At 42.9% G+C, this 19,458-nt stretch overlaps 1 long non-coding RNA gene across 1 annotated transcript in view; it reads left to right on the forward strand.

Annotated features, from left to right (window-relative positions):
* Positions 1-6,833: 6,833 nt before the first annotated feature.
* LOC148400895 (uncharacterized) overlaps positions 6,834-19,458 on the forward strand; it is a 146,321-nt gene continuing 133,696 nt past the window's right edge. The window contains exon 1 of the long non-coding RNA XR_015857778.1: positions 6,834-7,063. This is a non-coding gene — a long non-coding RNA (uncharacterized LOC148400895). The remainder of the gene's footprint in view (positions 7,064-19,458) is intronic.

Raw genomic sequence — 19,458 nt, forward strand, 5'->3', positions numbered from 1 at the left:
GTCCTCTTGCCGCAATTCTCATCTCTTCTTGTGCACTGAACTAAGTAAACTTCATTACTTTGTAGAAGTGCTCTGGTTGATCATCTGGCCCACATTGAAGGGGAAAGTTTGAAACGGTACGAACTTGAAACTAAGTGAGCTGTCCTTTTCATGTAAGGCACCTTTTATTAAAGTTGGTTTGTACTTCCTACCTTTGTTCCATTGCTGCTAAAATCTTCAACTGGCATTTGACAGCTGTTCACTCTGGAAGTACGTCTCTCCTTTTTGGGATCACTAAGTGGTGCAAGCATTAGCATTGTTACCTGTTGCATTAGCATTGGCTACACTGTCCACAGAAACTGTACGCTGAAAAAAAAAAAACATATCAATATTCTATCACTTGTGTGTCCAGAGGGCCCACTTGCAGCGATGTTAGCCTGCTCTTTGAGGGTGACATCCATATTTCAACACACATCTTGACTTTGCCGACCTTGCCGAGTTGTGCATTAATAACACATTCATAATACATCATCCTCCCCCTTGTTCCCGGCGTGTACCCCCGTTCGGTTCAACACGGGTGTAATCCGTTTTTAATTGTGGACATCAGAGGAATCATTTGCAAATGCTTCACACGCTTAAGTGTTGCACAAAAAGGCCATTTGCATCACATGCCCGCCGTCTGCCGACGGGCTTGGTAGGCACGCTCGTGGTTAGTATCACTTCCACCAATTGAAAGGGACAATTGTGTGTTCAAGCAATGAATCGAGGGAGACAGTTGGCCAAGGTTTTTTTTCGCAGGAGTGAAATTAAAATCAGCGCGGCGGCGAATGGGGCCGCTTCAGCGGCATAAATTAATGCCAGACGAAGGAGAAGAGTCAGGTTTGCTTTGCGATGACAAATGTTGATTTCCCCTGAGGTATTTAGAGTGATTTGACCCAGTCATTCTTTTAAATCACAGACAGGAGATGATAAATGTGCTACTAATGAGGCCTCTGCATTTTATCTGTGCTCTTCCTCTTGCAATAGTGTCCAGCATCCATGGTGGTACTTGCTGTTTTCCCTATGCAGTTTGTTTATAGTTATTTTTTTGCCACTATTCTAAAAGAACCACAATGAAACGGATTGACAAAAAAGAAAATTGAGGATGTCCACTATTTATTTTTTGACAAATAACTCAAACACATCAACTACAACATCCAGTACTAAGGTACAGCGACACATCATGAAAATGAGCTCAGCAGATTTCCAATCCCAACAATGCACACGTCGGCAAAAACATCCTGTACATGCTGCAAAAAATTGTCGGAAAATTAAAAATCAAACACGTAAATCGCATTGTTCTGCAAATACACTTTATTTCCCCTCTGAAAAAAAAGCCCCGCTAATCTCAAAACGAGTGAGTGGAATTCAACGCTGTCAGCGTTTGTAGACATTATGCTAATCTTCCTAGCATAGGCCGCTCTGTTCTTTTTTTCCTTCTCCCACCTCACATCTCAAAGCTAAGCACTTTGCCTTATATACACATGACAAAAAAGCAGAGCTCCAGGAGCTGTTAACAGCGCGGCTCTCATTATCTGTGTCGCCGAAGGAGACGAGGGGCTCCTTTCAGGTGCAGATGTAGAGCATCATTGATAGGCTCCTCCTTTATAGCCGCGGCAACCCTCTGATCAATCAGTGCTGACAGGGCGCTGGCTTTTGTGCGTGGCACACGGTGGGGACAAACGTCTGCCATGGAGCGGGGGGCACACCTGAAAAGAAGGAGAAGATTAAACCCGCAGCCCGCTTTGATGGATTAGCATGTGGAGAAATTGCTTGATTATTGATATGAAAATGTTTTAAATGTTTTTTGGCAAGGGAGGGGTTGGGGCGGGAAAAAATGTCCCAGCCTCGTATGTTTCTCTCCCCGGTGATTATCTACCTCATTTCCCCTTGGTCTCACTGAACGCCTTTAAACGTCTTTAGAGAAAAATTGTAATATAAAGGAAGGACATGGGGAGGAGACATGCCGCCCCCCCTCCTCAAGGCGTGACATGTCGAACCGCCATTCTCGAAATATTGTTCATCATCATATTAACAGGGCTGAACGTGCAAAGATAAGACACAAAAAAGTAAGCAGAATGTCCTAGTGAGATATTTCAATCCCCATCGCATCACCTGTCCCCCCATTTACACCCCTCCCTCATTCATCCATTCATTCCGAGTGATTATAGACTTTTCCTCAGCCTGGAAAATGATGACATCATCTTCTCACCTTTTAATTGCCTGATTTGTCCTTCCATCTTCTCACACTCAACTAGATGTTTTTTCACTTTCAGCGTCTGTGTAAGTGAATGTAATCTGATTAAGGCCTTCACAATAGCAATTGCTAGCATCAGCCGCCATCTTGGACAAACACCCACAAAATTATCAACAAAAGCCAATCAACACACTTCGAGTGTCCTTGTGTGAGAACTAGCGTGTCTTTGGTGCAGGGTAAAGTAACACATTAAAGTATCCCGCAATGAGCCAGAGCAAGAAAATATTTGCCGAGCTTCAAGGGTCAATTCGGATGACCACCGATGTCAACCTCTGTCCATCTCTCAGCACATCTTAGATTTTTTTTGGGGGTGGGGTTGTGTGGTTAGCGCTGTAGCAATCTCAGGAAATCGTTGCCCCTGCCTGTCGAACGTCAAGTGCGAAGTGACGGACGGGACAAGGGCTCTCTCACGGTCCAGACTCGAAGGAGCAGCGCCTGACTAATGGAAACAGTGTGTGCTCAGTCTGAACCCCCCCATCAGAACATCGGTGACAAACACGGTCAACGTAAGGAAAAGAAAAAAGTTCGTGTTTTACAGCCTTCCTCGTAAAGGTCCAGTCGTAAAGGGCGAAATTTACCCCTTCATTAGTGGTAATACAATGCACATAAGTTTCACGTATAACAATTGGGAATAGCTGTAAAGTTAGCGTTTTATACCTTCTCAATCTGTGACTTGTTGGTGACCTCGGCGGAGGCAGGCCAAGGGCGACGTGATTTACGTCCACTTTTCATGTCCTCTGATTGGCCGGCCTGTTTGGGGAATTAAAAAGGTGCTAAAAGACAAAATAAGTGAAGCGACTGCCCAGTGTCAGGATTATGAATCTCCAAAGAATCATTTACAACTTGTAACTGGAGTTTTTGTTCAAGGAGATTTCACAATAACTCATGTCCAACTTTGCTTTTTATGGCCAGTCTGGGACGGATAGAAGCCTATTGCTCTTTTCCTGCTTGTTTTACCCTCCCAGCCAAGTAACATGAGGTTATTAGTGTTAGCATTGCGAGTAGCCGTTTTTACGTCTCGTGTCGTACGATGTGAAAAAAAATGAGGTCATAAGTCGTCAAGGTGGGAACATTTGTACTTGGCAAACTTGGAGTTCTACTGTAAATCTGAAACTATGGGCTGCAGGTTCAAATATCTGGATAAGGAATTACCTTTAAGGTTGTGGTTTTTTTAGGCAAGGCACCAAAACCAAGCTGACCATTTTTAGACGATCAACTCCCGTAATTTCTGGACTATGAACCGCACCAGCTAAAATCTGGGGAAAATCCTGTTTTGTTTGTATATAAGCCGCACTGGACTATAAGCTACAGATGTTTTAATGTTTAATTTTCATAAATAAGAGAATATGGACAAATCATACAATATCATAAATATCATGAAAAATTCATAGATAAGATGCACTGCCGTCAGGTTCAAAGCTTGTCCAAAAAAGTAGCGGCTTATCGTCTGGAAAATATGGTTTGTTTTTTAGATATAACTGAAAAACTGTGGCTTGTTTACGTTTGCTTCGGGTTCCCTCTCCTTGAGCCGTGAGCTGGAGAGTATCCTGCGCACTACTCAATCACTCGGCCGCCAACGCTGTCACAAGCTGGCACGCACTGAGCAGGCGGGACATCCAGAGTGGAAGTACGGCGGCCATCGATGAGATGAAACAGGTTGACTTCTCCCTCGTCGGAGTGGAATGAAAAACAAATGTCACGCGGGGGTGACGGAGTGCGTCTGCGTCTTATCAGCGCGGCCGATGTGAGTGATGGCTCTTATCTGACCCCCCCTCCCCGCCTTCTCCCTGGACCCCTTCCTCCGAGGCTGTTTATTATCCTAAGGTGGCAGGATGGTGCTGGGCCCTTTGCGATCCATCTCTCTGGAGGACTCCCCCCCCCCCCTTTCTTATCTGACCGCTACATGATAGTCGCAGCTCTTGTTTACAGATGCCAACCCATTTGAATGAGTAGAAGGCTGAAGGATATGACTCCTTTGCTCTTTCACTTCCTGCTGTAGAGGAGCCAGGTGAGTTATAGGGAGGAGGCGGTGCACATACATCATCCTTTTAGCACGGCACTGCATCATCACGTCCTATTTTGCTCCTGCGGGGGAAATAAATGGCGAGTGTATAGGAGGGAAAAACAGCACACACATACACGCGTGAGAGATTAAGCTTTGCTTCTTGTGAGTTACATTCATTTCTGTTATCATGTCTTTTTTATTCTCTGGGTTATCTGAGCCGGCATGTGTCGTCGGTGTATACATGGGTGAGTTGATATGAGAAGAAAGAAGCCATCTACGCCTGTGGTTGGCGAGAGGGTACTCCATTGAGGTTAGTGAATGGAGAAGGGTCGCACCGATATTTGCTGGTGTTTTTGAAAGGAAACCCTCAATAAAGACGGCTGTTTTTTGCCCCCACCTTCTCCCCCTCGCTTGTTCCATTTCCTTTCACCGTCCATCCCTACCGGGATATTCCTGGTGCCTCCCTGGCAGGGCAGAATGCACCGGTTTCCATTTCAAACGCGGCGCTCGTGTCCATCACATCACCGGGGGTCTCTCCCAAAATACATACCTTCTGTTAAAGCCAAGGGAGGGAGGGCAGTGAACGGAGAGGTGTTTTGAGGCTACCACTCGTCTGTTTCTTCCCCCCTCTTGGGGATTGCTGGACTGGCGGGCTTTCACTTCACATCCCAGTCAGCTTTCAACTAAAGCAGAGATTGAAAGTACAGCCCCCCCTTCTCACTCTTTTACCGACATCGGCAACTAGCATTAAAAACAATACTTTCAATTATATAGGACAAGGAGTGAGATCAACGCCACTGTAGACTTCCCGTGGACTCCAAAAAAATAATCATTAAAACCAAAACAAAGGTCTGGTGTTTAAAGAAAATGATGCTACAAATAATAAAATGGACTAACCTTCACATCTTGCAGCACAATCTTCCAGATAAAATGTATCCTTTTAATATTCTGGGACCATTGTTCCGATTTCAAAAAAAGATGTGACATTATTTATATTTCCCACCATAAAACATCTAGTAACGGAACCGGTGATGTTTTAAGTATCACTAACTTGTCACGCAAGTGAAAGAAATAACTTCACCAGCCCTCAATAACTCATGTGCAACTTTGCTTTTTACGGCCAGCCGGGGACCGATCGAATCCTATTGGTCTTTTCCTGCTTGTTTTTCCAACTCTTTCTCAACTAAGATTTATATCTTGAATTGTGAGTAGTGTTTTTCCATCTTTTTTGTATGACCATTAACACAAGTACAGAAACAGAGGTTCTCAAGGTGGAAGTCGCAGCTGTATATTTGTAACCGTAACTGTGTTGGAGCAGCTATGAATCAGTGGTTTCGGGTGCGACGCAAAACCGACTGGTGCTGGGATTTACTTTCTATTTTCACAGCTGTCCATGACTCGGATATTAAATGTAAAGAAAATGTACGTCAAAGGTTTACAAAAATCCAGCGCACAAATGAAAGTGATTGAAATTGCAGTCACATGACTCAAGGTTCATTCTTCTCAGTCCAAGATTAAGATCGCCTAAGTTTGATCCTCACCAGAATGTGCTCTGCGATATCTCTCATTCCACCTCACCAAGCTGACACATCCAACAAATCCCGTTTTATTGCTGTGTCATCGTCCAAAGTGGATCTAATGAGCAAACAATTGCCTGTGGCTCTTTCCAATACTTTGTCAGTTAATTTCTATTGTTAAAGCACCGTCTCTAAACGAGCCTGATCCACCTCCAGGCTCAACACCGCTAATTAATCACAGGGCATGGTGGCTTGCTGTCAAAATAATGCCGTTTTAATAATGCGACGCATATAGCAAAGTGCATTACCCGGCGTTTCCAAATGTCATGGGCTTGCCCGTAATACACAATGACAGGCAAACGGCTGCGTGAGCCACCCCCATGTAACGTAACAAATGCATGGTCCTCATAGCGAAGAGGCTAGAAATAACTGTGATAATCACACCACAATGGCTTCATTTGTCAGCATGTGCGGTGCGATGACATTAGCGCGATTAGCCCGTGTCTTTATCTCCGCTTGACAATGATGTCACAGGTGTCTCTATACTGTCCCGTGACCTTTCTTTGCATGGGTGTGGCAGATAATGATAGTTTGCTTGCCAGATGGTATTTCTTCAAAGTTGTATGATGATCAATATATTTTATGTGGCGCTTGTTTGTCAACAGATTGTCAGCATGGGTGACAACTACCCAGCATTTTCAAAATGATTTAAATTTTTTTTAGAATTGCTGTTTTATTATGGCAATCAAAATCTATGGCTGCAAACAATATGGATGGGTGAAAAAAAACATATATATATATATATATATATATATATATATATATATATATATATATATATATATATATATATATATATATATATATGTTTAGTTTTTTGCCTGGGTTTAATATTCTTAAAAACTATTATTATTGTCTTAAAAAAATTACATCATTCTGGGATATCATTCAAATAACAACAAAGACTAAAGTCAAAGCAAGAATCTTAATATTCTAATGAGACAAATGACAAACAGATGAAGCAGGAGGGCGGGGACTGATTGGGAAGAACAGGAAGTCAGCAGCAAAGAGAAGCAGTCTTGTCCAAAGTAGACTCAGGAAATAAACACACAAACAAAAGAAAATAGTGGATCCCAATACAAAATAACATTTCTAAATACTACAAAGTCAGACTACGAATAAAAATATAAGATCTGGATTACACACCGTCTGCATAATCGATTGAATTGGTCAAACATCAACAGGACCACCATTGCCTGCAAAAGGGTGAGTTTCTTTATTTTATCTGGAAATGAAAATCAAATAATTCAAATGAAATTGTGATGTTGGCCACATGGTTACATTCCTCAGAAATCATTAGGCACACCTTAGTCTTACTCCAAGGTATGCAGTTTGTCTAAACTGCAAAATACAGCTATGTTGTTGTTGCTGTTGCTGTTGCTAGCTTGTCAAACAAAATGATAAAATGATGCCACTAGTGAGGCATTTTTTGCATGTGACTTAACACTAATGGTCATGGTTGAACCAATAACTTGCCAGAAATTCTGGATGACATCTCAGTATTTTTTTCAAAACACACCAGCAGTTGATGGTTTGCAAAATACAATGTGAGCATTTATTCAGCGCTCGTTTAAAAAAAAAAAATACCAGTTGACTCATCCCAGTTGACAGTCAACACCTCGAAACCTGATTGTCTTCCAACAGGCCGCAAGTTGGATATGGAGTTGTTCAGAAATGATTTTCATAGCGTTCATCAGTCGCATTATTCGCCTGCACCCGAGTGCAATGTTAACACACCGAGTAACTGTGTAGACAGCTGATGGGAAGATAGATGAGCTATGGGAATGCGATCTCTTTGTCGGGGGGGTTGCGGCACTCTGTCGTGGCTTAGTAAAAGAGTGAGATGGATAGGTTGACAAATGAACAGAGAGAGAGGGAGACTGAAGCGGGGGCGGAGGCCGCTCAGTGGGGATCTGAGAGGAAGGAGGTAGCGGTGGAGCTGACCACCGTTGGGACCAGAGAAAGGTCACGGTGAAATGGAAACTGATTCTCCAGTCCGACTCCCTGGGTAATATCCAGTGACTGTGCCGTTCCCTCAGCACTATGACGGCATCGAGCTGCCGCCGCAACCCGAAATGTGTTCAGGCCCGGCAGAGCAGGTCACCGAGTCTGTTGGGCTACATCCTTGATCATACCCGGAGGGGTTGTGTCGGGTTGGTGGGGGTCTGCGTTTGCTGAGCAAAGTTTCTGACAGCCTTTGAGTTTCCAATGGAGACTCAGCCGGAGGTTCTGACCCAAGTTCCTTTCCTGCGCGAGTCTTTGAAACGTACAGATCCCTCGCTTCAATTACCATAACGGAAACCAACCAGGAGTCTGACAGTGTGGGTTGTAGAGTGATGTTCATTAGGGATTAACGTTTGACTATATTTCCTTAAATTAACCATTTATTTAAATATCTAAAAATATTATTTATAAAATAATATAAAATAAAATAAAAATAGTATAATATTTTTAAAATGTAAATAAATTAAAATATAAATAACAAAATATTATTAGATATTATCTAAAAATAGTCCTACAATTCTGCATTAATCCCCTTCCATGACCTTCACCATCCACCGCATGGTTTAACTCAAGTAAATACAAACAGTCAACAGTCATGTTTGTTTGATAGTCACATTACAACCTGACCCTTGAATAAAAAAAAAGAAAATCCACAACCACAAGCAAGTTTGTGCTAGTTTTTTTCCACCCGCTAACATCTCACGCTCGGAATAACGCAAGACAGATTGGAGGGCCAGCTGTAGGAAATTCAATGAACTGTACCCGACGGCGAGATTACTTTTGTGAGACATTTAAAGGGGTAGCCTTTTAGCGCGATAACACTGTGGTAAATAGCCATTATAATGTCAAGTGTTCAACCAAATTGCTTCTCATTTTCACTTTCACGGATGGTTTAAGGATCTCCTGCAGTTAAGAGCGAGGAGCGCTGATTTTGTCAGATGTTAATCAGTGATGGTGATTGTTGTGGAGAAGTAAAACATTATGAAACAAGTGTAAAGGGCAGCGCGGGCAAGCGGATTCCTGCAATAGTAGGCGACAATTCCCATAGTGACTTGTCTGCTTTTGTCTCAGACTTTTTTGCTTCCAATCTGCGTTTACTTTATCTTGTAACAGCTACATGCATTTGTCGGCTATTTTTCCCCCCTCATCTCTAACCCAATCATATAAATAACAGTCATAGTTATCCAGCCCAGACCATCACGAGACATTTGCTGCCAACTAAGCAGAAAATGTGTTTCTGCTTCCTGAGACTATTATATGGCTTTCAGGCAGCAAGAGGCCGCGAGCTTGGCTGGCTTCCTGATAGAGATTTATACAAGCATCATGTGAAAGCTGTATGTGGACATGCACGTACAAGCATAAAAGGTATTTATTTTCCCACCAGGGGAAAATATAGGATGAAGTCGTTCTTTGGACCTCTCAAGGCGTTTCTTTTTTATTTTAGAACTTTTATTTGCCATGGCTTCATTGTGTTGGTTTTCAATTGTGGTTTTATTGTGACATAAAAAAACAACAAACAACACGATGACCATCACATTTAAAAACAGCACTTCATTGTCTATTCTGCTTTGAGCCAACATGGCCATTAAATATGTTTTTGTTCCTGGGAGGGAAGGGAATGGGCAATGATGAGTAGGAAAAAACCTGACTAGATCAAAAAAAGATTTTTGTGTCTTTTTAGAACGAGAGTTCAGTCGCCAAAAAATGGGTAAAAGTGATCGGAAGACCCTCCTTGCTTAAAAATACTACGTATCTATTCTAGTTGTTGACTTCTAGGGCAGTCAAATGACGGCCATGTAGTGAAGACACAGCAGAAGTGTATTTCACCGTCCACAAACCCGTCATCTCGATTATCAACCCCCCTGCACCGGTTCTGATCTCTTGCCCTTGTTTTCGGCCGATCCCCACTTTGTGGCCATCATTCACGACCGCCTGGCTTTTTGACACGCGTGCAAATTGGCAAATTACAGGATGGCGAGCTGTCACTAGTCAGATTCATGTGGTCACAAGGGGGGGGGGGAGGTTGGCGTGCCAGATTTGCAAAGGGGTGGGGCATTAAGCTCGGTTGGTTCTGGCCTAACATTGTTAACGCTGACCGCTTGATTGACATTCGCTGCTGTCGAGATTTCAAAAGGTCCGCTTGTTTAGGAGACTTCCCCAAGTGCCACGCCAGCCTTTGTGTCCATGTCCCCCCCCCCCCCCCCCCCCTTAATGTTATTTCCCACTAGTTCATTTGCATCTGCCGCCGAGTTTCCTCTCACGCAAACCCTCCAGCAAGGCCTTCTTTGTCTCAGCGTGAACGCAGAAGGCCTCCCGCTCTGCCTCTTCTGCCTCGGGATGGGGCTGGCGTTTTCCAGGGTGGGCTTGCTGGGAGGAACAGCATGAAGGTGTTATTGTAAATGGGCACGGGCCCGTCTGAAGCGGCCTGCGTCTGCTTCATCCAGATGATCCCCCAGGAAAGGATGTCTCTCTTCAAGGGAACAGGAAGCCGCTGCAGAGGATGGGATTTCTGGGTAAATAAAAGAACCGCTGTTTGTAGTCCCGGGAGAGGCTTCAGGGACCGACCGTCTCTTGGCTCGCTCCAGATTTGTTGTGCGGTGAAAGTGGACTTGGTGCTGACTCAGCAGTCCTGGAAGAACAATAAAAGTGTGGATATATTAATTAGCCCAATATTTCAGATTGAATCGATCTCAAACTGCAAACATTCCAATTGCAGGACTAATAAAGACTATTAAGTGATTGATCGCATTGCAGACCATTCATTTTTTATTCAGGACTGTTTTGGCCAAGTAGGTGACGATCATCTGGCTTTAATAATCGATTAAATGGTTTAAGAAAGATGGCAATCGTGTTGAATTGATTATCAATCAAATGTTGACATTGAAGCAACATGGAGTTTGCTACAACCAGCGGGACAACTTTTTGATCGGGCCAACATCTGGTTCATTGAAATTGTGTCAGATTTATCTTTGACATCAAAACTGATTTTCCGATTCCAATCGGTTCTCGTTACACCCTTAATAGAAAGATACTTTTTAATAATCACTTGGGGCAATCCAGGAAATTATTTTTCCCCTACATGCTTTGTCATCAAAGCCGCAATCGATGCACGATGAGATCATTGCACTTAGTAAGCCAAAGGTGGACTTTAACGCATTAACCATCACGCTTGTTTCCTTTCAATTTCCTCTTTGCCTTTTTTTTTGAAAAACCCATTTCAGTCATCTGAACTGAAACAGACTTTTTCCCCCTGCAGACCCCCCCCTCCTGCTTTTAAGGGGTTAGACAGTGTTCTTGGCCTGATTAAATTAATGGCACCCCTTGACGTGCGCTTGCGCTCAGCTAACGGCTACCGTTTGCGTTGCCAGTGCCGTCGTCCACTTCAGAGGTTACCGCATCTCGGGGCCAGTTTTAATTAACATAAAGACAACACCTCTCTCCCTGCTCATCTTTCACCTGGGAGCTTCCAGCGTGGAACTTTGACACCATCCCCGCATGCTTCTGATTAAAGCGGAGCCTCATCTACCAGTCAACAAAACACCACTCGTGGCTTGGTGCCCGGCCGGGCATTGGTGCGTTTAAGGACTAGCCCAACCCCAGACCACATGAATAGATTTAGCCTGATCTCTGATACAGGAGCTTAATCTCTCTATGATGTGATCAAGGATGCCTCTCATGTCATCGGACTGAAAAGGCTTAAACAGGTAGAAGCAAGTTACCGACCCTGGGAAAGAGCATTTGTGTTCTTTGGGCCGCTGATGGATGGCAGCGTGGATGTGCCTCGCATTCTGTCGCTGACCTCATACACGTCCCAATCCCCCTCACCCGTCACTTCCTCTAAATATAGACCCAAGCCATTGTTCAAATAGCTCGGGTTGCCCCCCTTTTTGATGTTCTGGGTGGAACAAAGCTGCCGGTGGCCCTCATGCACTTAAAGGGAGAACACTCCAGTTTGGAATCCCGAACATGACGCTTGTGTCAACCAGTCCATTAACACCTCGGCAGTCTTGACGTGAAACGGATCTGTTACATACAAGTTAAATCACATTGTGGCAGAACCAAAATAGCAATCACACAGCTTCAAAAAAACTAACAAGATATTATCACTCTCAAATTAAAACTTAAGGATGGCTTAGTTTTACATGTTGTAATTTCTTGTCTTTGAATATTTAGCAGTAAAATTTCTGTTGCGTTATTTGGGTTTTTCTTATACTTTTAACATAAGGATGAGCTGAGTATGCTGATTAATTAAAAAAGTTTGTTTCGAGTAAAGAGGCAGCCAGCTCCCCTCTTTAAAACACCTTTTAAATGTTTATAGCGTACAACTGACCTCAAATTGGAAATTAGTGTTGGCTCACTAATGCAACTCCCGGCTGTTGTTAATTTTATATTTGTCCAATAAATGGCAAGTGGGGTTACTGCATATGCCCGATGCCTCCCGCGTGAATCCCCCCACATCGGCCGCAATTCATGTGGTTGGTGAGGGTCTACCCAATGTTTAATGCAATACTGTCATATTATGGGTTCACAGTTTTTGCATAGAACACCATGCATTACATGCATTCTTGGGTTAAAAATTGGACCGACATAGGAAGTTGGGTGAATTTGACCCTACGTTGGGTTGTTTTGCAAAAATAAAAAAAACATTTTTTGGGGGGGCTTTTATTTTCATTCCAATTTTTAACCCAAATTGGGTTATTTTTTACCTAGCAGTTTTAAGAGTGTACACTTTTGATTTTATTTTTTTTTACCAGTGATATATATGGAGTTGTTTTTTTTTGTTTTTTTTGCCATGATCATTTTTTTTTTTTTATTGTTGCATTTGCACTTTTGTTTGGCTTCTTGTGCATGTGACATATTTAGTTTCTTTGTGCTCAACATCAAAGTCCCTCCACCTTGATCGATTGTCAGAGTCTTCAGTTAGTGTGTTTGCGACCATGTGAATCCGATGACGTTTCCAAATTTCTGACCGGTACTATGTGTAAATAAACACCACCCAGCCACCGTTTGTAGAATTTATGTTTGTTTTTCTAGTGCTGGTCCAAATAATGTCAGCGATGCGCCTTCCTCGTCTCCTTGCGCAAAAGTCAACAGAACGACACGAGGCAGAATAGGAAGTGCATGACAATGATTACTGCCTCGGGCACAGCGAACTGTGGAACCACTTAAAAAGAAAACAAGAAAAAAACTCAAATGATGTGTTTTCAAACTGCGGCCGCCTATTTTTCAGTGGAAACAATATCTGTGATGTAAAGGAAATGGGACATGAATGGTCCTGTTTACAGTGGTTGGATGTTCACACATAAGCAGCAAGTTCCAACATAAACATCCACTTAGTGCATGTAAATCTTTGGGGCTATTAATAAGCTCTTTTATCTGCTCTTTTTGGGAGAGCTGCTCTGGAGGTTTCTGGGTAATCTGGTCCTCACTGATTTTTTTTTGTCTCTTTGGCTAAAGGCAAAAGAAGCACTTTCTTAATGTGTCTACCTCAGAGACTCCTTATTTACAGATTTACAGAAGTCTGTCTTGTGTGTGAAGGCGGTGATTTATGAGCGTCCAATCCTTGATCACAAAACTGTCAGTTTTGCTGAAGTTGATCATGTAACATTCGAAATCAATGTTGCGTTGCTAATGTTGGCTCGAATGATTTTCTGCAATTCATTTTGGCTCAGCTCCGTTTGATGTGGGATCATTTCAAGGCGGCAAATAACTGCGTTCATTGTGTGAATTTTAGGACTGTTTATACAATTGAACCGCTGAGACAACCACAATGACAAGGCGATCCAATCTGAGATGTTGGTTGACCTCCAACTTGGAACACTTCTGGCACAGGAAATGTTTAATCTGAATTCATGTGTAAACTTCTTTGAGCAATTTTAAGGAACGTACTGCTCACTGTTATTATTCACATGAACAAACAAAATAGAACTTTGAAGGCTAATTTGTGAATATGACTTGCATCAAAGACCTTGTTAAGACTAATTTTGAAGTGTTTTTAAAAAGCCAAAGAAAACTTTAAGCACGTTGCACGATATCTTAACGTTTCTCCAGTAATGTCGGAATGGATTTTTCTTTTTTTTTTTAACTTGCTTGACGGTCACTAAACCAATTTCACATGTTGACATTCTCGCATGACTCAAAGAAAGAAAACAAAGTAGGATGGACTGGCAATGTTTTATTTAGTTGGGTTGCACATATGTGGTTTTGCTCCGAGTCTCAGTCTCTGTTGATTTTACAAGTGCACTTTGTTTGGCTTTTCTTTATACAAGGCAGTTAGTGTTTTTATTGTTTGGGGTATTGTTTTTTTTTCTTCTTCTCCTCTTGAATTTATTTGTGCTGGAGACAGGCTTTCTTTAGTTGTTGCTGCCATCACAAATGTTTGTTCCCTTGCTCATTAGCCTCCATGGTCGAAGGCTGAAGTTGATGGATGATTCCGCTTTGGAATGCAGGCAGTGAATAAGACAAAATGTTTTTGCCTTCAGTTTAATGACTTTTTTTTTACATTATGACGGCTTAAGTAAATATTTGGAGCTAAACTGTATTGCTGCTTTTCATAACCACTGGCATCGATCTGGTGGTTGTTACTTAAAAACAATTCCGCAGGTGTTTTGAAGGAGGCAAACATCTAAAACGGGCTTGATAGGTGCTCTCGAAAAAACGGACTTGGGCTACCCAGCTGGATGGTAAAGTTTCATTGGGAGTTTCACATAACTCCATTTGCTACATACTGTATTTGGTCCCAATCATACCTTTTGTCCAAATCAAAAGTTCTTAGCACCTGGAGTAAGTTTGTTCCTGACTCTCCGAGTGTGTTGTGTTCAGCAAGACAAGTGACAGCGCTCCCTTCCACATTTCCTCGGCAGACTGATGCGTTCTGACAGAGCGTATGAATTCATCTCCCACTTTTGCTCTCTTTCTCTCATGCAGACCGCCTTTCAACTCTTGTTTTTCTCAATTCCCGTCGACACAAAAGTTGTTTGAGCTTCCTCCCTTTCCTGCGTGTCCATGACAGGCCTTCTTTTCCTGGGCTTGGGTGCGTCTACACCACTGTGTGTGTGTGTGTGTGTTTCCTCGCATATACAGTATGTGCATGTCTATGTACGTGCCATTACTTCAGCGGAGTAGAAGCTGCTTTCATGTGCGTGCCAAGTGCGGAGAATGGTTCCACCAGTGAAGGCCGCATTGGGTTTCCCCACACTTTTCCCAAAGAGCCAAATACCTTTTTTCCCCTCCTTCCTTTCTTTTTTATTTGATGTTGGATCTTTTGTTATTTGTCCATGAAACTACAACTGAGAACATGTTGTACTTGAGGGACACAATGAGTGATCTCTTCCATATCGGCGTGTGGACACGAACATAAATGGAGCAGTTTAGCATCATATATTATTACCGACTGGCAGCCAGATTTCCCGCCGCGGCCATCTTTTTGAAATAGCAAACGGTGTTCCTGGAAGCTTTTCCCGTAAGCTCCTTGAGGGATAAGCCGCTTGGCCCAAACCCGCCGCCGCCGTCGATATCCCAGAGGCTGCGATGTTCATGTCACTGTGTCGTGCCTGAAGTAAAGTGACAGCCATCTTGAGGCGCATGTTGCAGACTACTGTCTTGTGGTTTGCGTTGGTCTCCAAAGCAGATGGTGGCACAGTTTCCCGCAATTTCCCAATCATCCGCTAAAGCGCTTTAGTTGTGTTTCCTCCCCAGGTCATCGATATCAGATTCTGAATTAGTACATTACTGTCTTTCTCTTGTGGCCAACGTTTTTTTTTTCCCACCACTGTCTGAGTTTGGAAAACAACCCCCCCACCACTAAACTCTCTTGCCAACACGCGCACACACACACACATGCACATGCGCACATGCAGACACACACTTCAGAAGTTTGTCCAGCATTAAACATCAATATGGCAACCATTTTGTGCTTTAAGTTATGACAAACCTCGACATCTGACATTCTGGAATTTGACTAGATTCACATTACAGAGTTTGCAATTTATGAAGGACATAACTCATATTTATAAGTTGGGGTGACTAAGCTATTTTATGGCGTTGTATTTACAGGAAACATTTGTATGAAAAACACTCCATGCCAAAGTATAAAACAATAAAACGCAGCAAAACAGTATGTAAGATGTTTTTTTTTTTTATTTCTCAAAAGTAATCCAATTCAGAAACAAATCCATATAAAGGTCAAAATCTGTATGGGACATAATTAGATACTTTTCCCCTCCTTTCTTTCCACGGCATACCAGAATAATATGTTCGCCTTTTATCACTACAGTTCAAAATGGCAAACATTCATCCAGGCCTGGAAAATCAGACCCAGCATGTCCATTGCTGCTTGGGAATAGTTGCCACTCTGGTCCAAAAAAAAAAAAAAGTTTTGCCATCTCATTTCAACATTGTAAGTGCGCTTCACACTTGAGATGGAAAGTACAGCCCGGCTGCCAAAGGCTCGACGATCCAGCAGGACGCTTTGATATCTGCTCACATTTCTTTGATGCTCCCAACACGAGATATGCGGAGATATTTACTAAATCAAAGACGCCTTTCTTTCGACAGCTGCAGTGAATTTAAGATGAATGGAAACAGTTGTCTCGCAATGAAAACACAGTAACGGCACCTTGAGGAGAAAGTCGTGTTTTCATGTCTGGTGAAATGCCATAGCCCTAAAAATGGCTTTTATTTAATGTGTGGGAGTGGGGGGGATTATGTTTATGGTTTTTAAATGGAAAACACTGGAAAGTTTTAATCTTTTTCCCTTTGTGTTTAAGCAACATTATGGACAGCAATAGTCTGGGACAAATTCATACAAATCGAGTATTATGAGCAATTGACGACAACCGATGGGTTGCGTTTTCATTTCTCGTGTAGCAACTTTGTGTGTGTCAGGAACTGCTGTGAAGTCCCCAATGTCTTTTAAAATCACATTTTAAACCGATTTATTAATTTACTATATTTATTTCTTTTCATTTTCATAGATCCTTTCGGTACATTCCCTAGTTTTTCGGAAGCTCATCATTTGTTGTTTATACTCATTGTCCTCCTTTTATAGGGAGAAGCAAAAAGTAACTTGGAGTTCTACCAGTTTTGACGCAACGCTCGGCGTGTATTTTGATTGACGTGAATGGCATTGAGTTTGAGCCGCCTTAAGAGCGCCCATATCCCTTTACACTCCGTTGGAAGCGGAGGCAGGCTGAAAATGGCCTCTCCCAGGGAAAGCCGACAACTGGCTTTCAGCCCGACCGTTTGTCTTCATCAATCAACCTGTGCTTGTTGACCGAGCAACATGATGTCAATATTCTTGTCACGCATACCCTCAACGGGGAGTGGCGAGCCCCCGTCGCTCCTCTCTAGGAGCATTTCCTGTCCTATTGCATTGTGGGATACATCAGCTTCCGTTTTTAAATGTTCTATCTCTCCTGCATGCCCCGCCTCCTTTTGTGTTGTTTGCTTTGTCGCAGCTCCTCTTGCGTCTTTTTTTTTCTTCCCCTTTCTTGTGACGGTTCCCACTCGACGACGCCGAACTGGATGCAGCGAGGCCGTTTGATCAGCGCCTCAGACAAGCGACGCGGCACGCTCAGATCAACGCATTAGTATCTCATTTGAAAGAATGGTGTCACCGTGTTGACAAGCCGGCGATAAGTCGGCGGCTTCTGACGGGGTGGAGAGAAGGAAAAAGAAAAACAAGTTTAAAGCAGATAAATGCCTTAGGACTCCATCTGTCTGTCTCATTGTCCCTATTGTAGTTTTATTTGGGATGATGCTGAAAAGCTCCCGTTTAGAACGGCCTTCCGGGATGTTAGTTTATTAGAAGTGCAACGAGTTAATGTTATCTACCGTTCGCTTTTGTATTTACTGTCTACACTGGGAGCCTTTTATCATTGCTTTTTGTTGCAACACAGGAAGCGCGCAGGGATGAGCATCTGCCCTCCTCTCGTTTTAAATGAGCACCTGGGTCAAACTGCCTTTTGCACGTTGATAGATTTCTTCTTCTGCTACTGCTGTTTATTTGTCATTTTTACATTGTAACGTAAGACGGGGCGAACTAAAGGAATTTAAATTGGAACAACTTTAATATGAAATCATTGGCATTTAGAGCAAGTGTTTGTTAGCACAGCAAGGTTTCTTGGGTCAAACTTAAAACCATTAGCTAAATTGCCCAATGTTAGACGTTTGACGGCTTGAAATTTAGAACTTTTATAGCGAAGAAATCGGCATGTGTGTAATTTGCTCCCCTGGTTTCTTTCCCCATCATGATATTCCAAATGATTTGTCAATTTCTCCGATTGAATTCAAGCTTCATTGTCTTTTTTTCCATTTTGAGGCACAGCACTAGTTTTCATGTTGGTTACATTTCACTTCCTGTTTAAAAACACCATTTGGGATAATACTTCATTGGATCAAGTGCAACAATTTAATGATATCTCCAGCTCGTTTCTGTATTTACAGTCTACACTGGGAGTTTTTTTTTTATCATTTCTTTTGATTAGGGCACAGGAAGTGTGTGTTGATGATATTATCTCCACCCCCCACCCTCTCCGGCTTTAAAAGAGGGCTTAGCGGCAGCTTAGCGCCCAGGTCAAGCCGCCCTTTGCCCTTCCCGGGACAGCCTTTTGATGTGGTGCCAGCGCTCTGCCTTTTTTTTTTTTTTTTTTTTAACGGGACGTCCGAGGGTCACGGGAAGGCCCCTGCGTGACGCCTCCCCCTCCCAGATGTTTCTGGCGATGCCCCCTTCTGCCCGCCCCAGTGCCCATTATTATTTTATAGTTTGGTTCTGCATTCCTTTCAGTACGAGGCGGACTCTTTGGGCTTTATTGCTTACACATGTCCTTGGCTCTCTCCCTTGGCGGGGAGAGGAAATGGCCAATGGAAGCCCTGCCATCCAAACTCTCCCCACCTTGAACTAATCGTTGCGGGTGGGTGGATGGGGGAGGTGTCGAGCGGCTTTGCAGCCTCCCTCCCTCCCTCCTGCGCAAGTCAATTTGTAGAGACATAAACAGATACTAAAGCCAACGCAACAAACGTTGTGATTTATCAGCCCCCTTCACATCAAATTATCACAGCGCCCTCCCGCCGTCAGAACCCATAATGACGACACCCCCTCCTTTCCCGCGAGCCCCTTTCAGAGGTGAACTGTGGTCACACTTCATTTGGGAATGCACAAACATGTGTCCCTCTGTCTGCTTTCTTTCTGAGCGTGACGCTCTTAAACAACCGGTGATCACGCAGGACGAAGCGTTAAGAGATTAAAGAGGACACGCGTTGATAAAAGGGAGAATGTGCGGCTGTGCTTCTCATCTATGCAATGTTGTACGTTACTGTAAACGTGCAGACATATGAAAGGGATTCAAAAAATTGGTTGGTATTCAAACTCCAATCAAAAGTCAGTGTGTCCAAATGTTTTTTTATTCTTACTTGAAACAGCACAAATAAAGTAATAGCAGGTCTCCTGCAGCAGTTTCTTTTTAATATTATTTTTTTAAACGTGCTTACAGTTAAGTAGGGTCAAATATAATGTTCATAATTATTACACGGTGGGTGGAATATTAAAAAAAAATCATCTATGGACAGCTCTCTGATTTTCATTTTGGTTGAACTAT

This window comes from Syngnathus floridae, chromosome 3 (genome assembly GCF_059516105.1).
Source record: "Syngnathus floridae isolate MCC-2025c chromosome 3, RoL_Sflo_1.0, whole genome shotgun sequence".
In the NCBI taxonomy this organism is placed as follows: Eukaryota; Metazoa; Chordata; class Actinopteri; order Syngnathiformes; family Syngnathidae; genus Syngnathus; species Syngnathus floridae.